The following is a 6418-nucleotide window of genomic DNA, read 5'->3' on the forward strand; positions in this document are numbered from 1 at the left end:
TGCTATCAGAGAAATAATTTTTACCTTTTTCTTGTTTTCTCTGCTCGTCATATTGTACAAATCTGATGACATCTAGTAAGTAGGAAAGTCACTTCAAGAAAGAAAAAGAGATTTTCTGGAGACTGACTCAACTAGAATTATAAAAATGTTGACTCCCCTCATACTCTAAATTGGGGTTTTCTGGCTTACAGGATTCCCAGGTCAGGAGATATCAACATTTTAATGAAGCTCAAGATGTGCCTACGGAACTCAATTGAATATATTTACTTCTGAGTAGAGACTACTCTTTTGATTCGATTTGAAAGAAAATTATTTCCAAATGTTTAGTAGATTAATGGATCACTTTTTGCTTTGTTGTTTGTTTGGTTTTTGGTTTTGTTTTAGTTATTTTGGTGGCTTTTATTTTTTTTTTGGTACTTGTTATCAAGTTTACTGAATATGAAGTGCTTAGGGTTGAGAAAATACAGACTTTGGTGCATTGATAAATCTGTTCTAAAGAGAACTCAGTCATGAGATTCTCAGTTTCTTTAGCATAATCTTATAGGCTGGAGCCAGATAAAAATAAAAAGCTAACTTGAGCATAGATTCAAATTTTGAAATATTATGATTGCCACTTACATTCATAAGTATTGAACCCCAAGCTCTGTGGACTTCAACAGTCTGAACCATACTGACCTCATTAGAAGCCATAGTCCTTCATTTTAAAGGTGTGACATAGCAAGCATCCAGCTTCTTAGACTGGGGTAGAGTATCTCTTGCTTCTGCTGTGTGACTCTTGCTTTGGCAGGGTTTGTGTAAGCATTTTTAGGACTGTCCAGATACCGATCATTTATCATGTTAATTCCTAACTCTTCACATACACACACACACACACACACACACACACACACAGAGTTTATCTGGAGTATTAGAGATCTTTCTCTAGAAGTCTTCGAATCAAGAAGAGAAAAGGTAAGAACTACCTGTCACAGCAAATTTAAAAAGTTTTCTTCTCGCTTGGGGATTTAGCTCAGTGGGAGAGCGCTTGCCTAGCAAGCACAAGGCCCTGGGTTCGGTCCCCAGCTCTGAAAAAAAGAAAAGAAAAAAAAGTTTTCTTCTCATTTCTTTACCTGTATAATTACTAAACATAATGATTGCAAGTAACATTAACTGTAAGTTTTAAACCTTAGAATCTATGACTGCCCCATTTAAAATGATAATAAATACTGGATATCATGTGACAGAATATCATAATAATATTTAAATTATATTTGAGTATATGAATATTATGGGAATCAGGAAGCATTACCTATATAGGAATAATTTATAATGACACAAGAAGGCAATGATGGGATATCTCATGGATTCCAACTTGATCTTAAATTCTATTCTTGCCTCTTAGAGTCTAAAGAATCCCAGAAATGCCTGTACAGCTTACTTAATATTTAAGAGCACTGGCTTCTCTGCCTTCTAGAAGTCCTGGGTTTGATTCCCAGCACTCACAGGATGGCTCACAACTATTTATAATACCTGCCGGGATCTGACAACCCCTTTTATCCTCTGTAGGCACTGCACACATGTGGTGATAGAGAAATATGCAGGCAAAATACAATCACACATAAAATTCAATGAAAAAAATAAAAGAATACCATAAATGCGTGGGGGGTCTTGCTTTATTGAAATTTGAGAGGATCTTTGTTTAATAAGTTTAGCTTGATGTAGGATGAACCAGATGAAATAACAATCAGGCAGAAGCCTCGCATAGACTAAAGCTAGCAAGAGGTAGTTGACTATTTCTTCTTTTCTCAAAGCATCTCATATACATTTACTAATGTCTATCTCTATGTCATCTATCTGCATCATCATCTGCATCATCATCTAACGAAGATAAATGAACATAGTAACAAAGTGACTAATGGCATTTTGCTATACCCATAGACCTACCTCTACATCTACACCTATATATATCATCTACCTGCATCATCATCTATATGCACATTTACATCCACATCTATATCTATACCTATATCTGTATCATCTGTATCTGTATAGTTTATTCTTCTCTCATACATTACATCTCAACTGAGGTTTCTCCTCTCTCCATGACTTCTGGTTCTAGTGTCTCTGTCTCTTTGCCTGCTCCTCGGACCCTGTTCCTCCTGAGTGGCATTGTCCACCTTTGATATGGAGGTTTATACCTAGTCTTCTTGTAACTCACGTATGTTGCTTAAGTTGCAACTTATAAAAATTATCCCTGGGATGCCCGCCTTGCTATACTGCCATTTTCCAAACATATGCATATTTACCAAATTCTACAAAAGTATATTTAAAGTGGCAAGGGCCCAGTACATTTCAAAGGATATCTTTAGTACCCTTAGGTTCCCTGAATGTTTTAAACATCAAAACTAAGTAGGACAATTTGAGAGGACTCTGACCACATACTTCTCGTTATATTATAACCTTTGTTCAGATTTTTTAAAAGTGTAACATATTTTCTTCTTTATATCAGCTTTCTATTCTCACTTAAAAGGTATTTACAACTTTTAATTCTCTATCAATCTGCTCAGCATAAATTGCGTTTAGCTGGTATTCGTACACTGGTGTGGAAAGCAATGGGGTAGCAACATACTTAGTCATTATTCTAGTCTACTCTCTTTTCTTTTATAAACTATCCTATTCAAAAGAAACTTAGGTAAGAAAGAGTTTAATTTAGCTCACAACCCCATGTTAAAGTCCATCATTGTGGGAAAACCAAGACATGAATTATAAGGATCTATTCATGTCTACAGTAAAGAAGACAGAGAAAATGCATGCAAGTTTAAGGCTAGTGAGCTTTCTCACCTCTCACACAGTCCAGGAAATAAGGCAGCTTACCTTCTAGCTGAGGATACCCATATCAGCTAAAGCTATCAGCTATCTCCTACAGACATGTCCACAGGCCAATACACTCTGAATATTTTCCCTCTGAGACTCTCTTTTTAGGGGACTCTATTTTACAACTAATTTATGCAGAAATTACCACACTCATTCAATCTCAGAAGGAAATTCTCTCTCTCTCTCTCATTTCTTTCTTTCTCTCCTTTCTTCTTCTCCATTTCCCTCCCCTTTATCGTTTTCTCTTAAAATAGAATCTCAGGATACTGAAAGACTAGTCCCAAAAGTTCCATGCCTTACCTTTAAAAGAAATATAGTTATGGATTCATGTTGGGACACCTAGCTTTATTTACTATTGTCTTAAATATTTAAATGTTTTACTTCTCCATAAGCTACTGCCAAAGTTTTAATCAAAATAAGTATTACATAATAAATGAATAATGTAATTTTCTTAAATACAATATTTTAATTTTTATATTTTAATTATTTTATAGTGTAATAATAATTCAATTACTTCTATATAAGTATTTTTAGAACATATTTGTATATAAAATTCATGATGTTTGCTTTGTATATTATTCAATTTCTTCATTGCTGTAACTGGATATCTAACAGAACCTATATAGGTGAGAAAGCACTTCCTCTGCTCATAGCTTTCAGCTTTCAATCCATGGTTTCTTGGTTTTATATTCTTGGGAAGAATCCAATGACAAAAGAATGTATGGCAAATATTGCTCATTCTTCTCTGTACTGAAAACAGAAAGTGAGGCAGGAAGTGTCAACGTTATTCTCTCAGGCATTCCCTAACTCATTTCTACTCCCCAAAGTTTAAAGAATTTTCAACAACTTGCATCAGCTGATAACCAAGCACTCAACTCATGATGTTGTTGGGAACCCTTCATATTTAAGTCCTAACATTCTCTTTGATCTGCAAAGTCTGTTATGTCATAATGTATTCAATCCACTTCCAGGGGTCCTCGTGTCTCTGAAATCCCTTGCACTGATCAAAAGTTCACGCCCATAGTTCAGAATCTCAAGGGAATCTCTTACTTGAATCTGTTATAAAAATAAAACCCCTAGAGCTCCCAGGAACTAAACTACCAACCAAAGAGTACACATGGAGAAACCCATGGCTCAAGCCACATATGTAGCAGAGGATGGCCATGTTGAGCTTTAATGGGAGGAAAGGCCCTTGGTCATGTGAAGGCTTGATGCCCCAGTGTAGGTGAATAGCAGGGCATGGAGGTGGGGGGAAGTAGGTGAGTGGGTTTGTGGAGGGGAACCTGGGAAGGGAGATAACATTTGAAATGTAAATGAATAAAATAACCAATAAAAAGAATAAATTGAAATTAAAAAAAGAAAAATGACAATTTTCATACTTTCAATATAAATACAGAGTAAGCAATCACAGTACTTAACAGGAATGAAGTCATGGCACGGAAAGCTGGGCAGAAGAAGCACACACACGTGCGTGCACACACACACACACACACAAATAAAAATAATTATATTTTGAAAATCTCTGTCCAGGATCTAAGGCAAACACTAAAAATACATTGTATGTAATATGAACATGAAGTTTTCAAATAATAAAGTTCTATTTTTTTAAAAAAAAAAAGGTGTAGGTAACATGAAAAATACTTAGGTTTCCTTCAGAATTGCTATCATTTATTAAAAACAAAATGGAAACTACCTGTAATTTTATGCTTTGGTTTTGCCCATTACCACTTTATACTTTTGGGGAGGAAAAATTTTTTTAAAACATTAACTTGTTAAATAAACAAGAATGAAAAACCTTAGTACATTGTACAGCACATGGTATGTTTACAGTTGTTAATTGCATTCAGCAAACATTATTAATTTCCCAATCAAATATGGCTGAACAGTGTCAGAAAGAGAAGGTAAAGTAAAAAAGTAAAGAAAACACACTTCCCTCTCTAAAATTCTAATAAAAGAACAATGGCTAACAAATTAAATGAGCGTATCAACTCTTTAGAAAAAAATAACATGAAACCAGATTCAGCCAGCCTGGAAAAACAATTGAGGGAAGCTTGTGCTAGACAGCGATGTTTTAGGGGAGGAAAGGAAATATCACCTAGAAGATGTAGTGTTTCAAGACATCGTGGAAGCTCAGGCTGAAGTTTTGTTAGACATAAATGAATACACAGACAAATTAGAGACAAAACTGTACATGTGCATAAACTGTAGCATAACATATGTTCATCTTAGATTCTAGAAAATGAGTACATATTAACTCACAGAGCGTTATTCAAACGTCGGTGGAAGCCTAAGAAATAGCTGGAAGCATAAATGCCTCTGACGCTCGGATTAAGGAGTAGCAAGGAGGGATCAGAGGCAAGAATTCTCACCAGGATCTATCTACAATCACCTGACAATGAGACAAGGAAATAACCATTCCCTGAATGACAGAACTATCATTGGAGATCAAGAAAAAAAATGGAAACATTTTGTGAACACTTAGAAAAACTTTACTTTTTCTTTAACCTCAGTGAATCATGATAACCAGATGAAGAGGTCTACAGAGATGCATTAGTGTTTACTGCTCTTGCAGAGGTCATGGGAGTGGTTGCTAACATCCACATTCCACTCTAAGCGATCTGTAACTTCAGTTCCAGTGAATCTGAGAATCTAAGGACTTTTCTGACTTCTGCAGTCTCTGGGACTTACAAGGCTCTCACGCACACATGTATGCACAAGAAAAATTGGAATATTTTTAAAAGAAAATGGACTACATATCACACTATGTCTTGAGAATACAAATAGAGAAATTACCCTGTCCATTGTCTAGAAAACCACGCATGGACAGTCAGAACAAAAGAATGAATTAAAAAATAAAAAATAAAACTATCAATAGTCTCTGGATAGTCTCTGACAGAATAAGCAATTATTAAGGAGTTTTGTGATAAATCGAAATGATAAATGCTAACTTTCTTATCCTGAATTTCTGTAATTATTCAAATCACAAATTCACATTTGCTACCACTATTATAAGTATTAATATATTTATATTATGAAGCAGATGAATGTAATAAAATAGTTAATAAAAGTGTTATTTAGATAGGTAAAGTTCTGTAGGAAGCAGTCTGACATAGGGGAATCTAAGAAAAGAAACTGAGATGTAATAAGGATTGTAAAGACCAGCGATAGTTAAGAGTCACTTGAAATGACAAACACGGGCTGAAAGGTATTGTACCGTCTATGAGAAGATGCCACTGATAGCGGGAAGTTTGAAGTTCGATTCTCCGTTTTAATACAGAGGTTCAAACCAGGAGGCATCTTTCATGACCGCTTCTGCCCAAACCTTCAGAGAACATAAGAGTACTCTACATTCTCGCTTTGGAATCTTTGGTTACCGTGTGAAAAGAGCAGAAGTAAGGGTTCGTTGTTATGGGCATGATGAGATGGCTTGGTTGTTATCTTCCCAGCCACACAAGCCAGCAGACTGGGGTTGGGATTCCCAGCATCCACATAAAATGTTGAGTTTGTAAATTCACAACATTGGACCGGTAAAAGGATTCCTGTATGGATCCTATGTAGATCCTTT

At 35.5% G+C, this 6418-nt stretch overlaps 1 long non-coding RNA gene across 2 annotated transcripts in view; it reads right to left on the reverse strand.

Moving 5' to 3' along the window:
• The window catches only part of LOC148001288 (uncharacterized), a 115316-nt gene extending 109136 nt beyond the window's left edge, over positions 1–6180 (reverse strand). The window contains exons 1-2 of one of the 2 annotated variants that reach the window (XR_015637707.1): positions 6068–6159; positions 963–1064 (exon numbers count right to left, since the gene is read on the reverse strand). This is a non-coding gene — a long non-coding RNA (uncharacterized LOC148001288). Of the gene's footprint in view, positions 1–962; positions 1065–6067 lie in introns of both variants that reach the window. The other variant, XR_015637706.1, reaches the window with a different exon arrangement.
• Positions 6181–6418: the final 238 nt, after the last annotated feature.

The sequence above is a fragment of the Rattus norvegicus genome, chromosome 14, assembly GCF_021556685.1.
Source record: "Rattus norvegicus strain SHRSP/BbbUtx chromosome 14, alternate assembly SHRSP_T2T, whole genome shotgun sequence".
Taxonomy (NCBI): domain Eukaryota; kingdom Metazoa; phylum Chordata; class Mammalia; order Rodentia; family Muridae; genus Rattus; species Rattus norvegicus.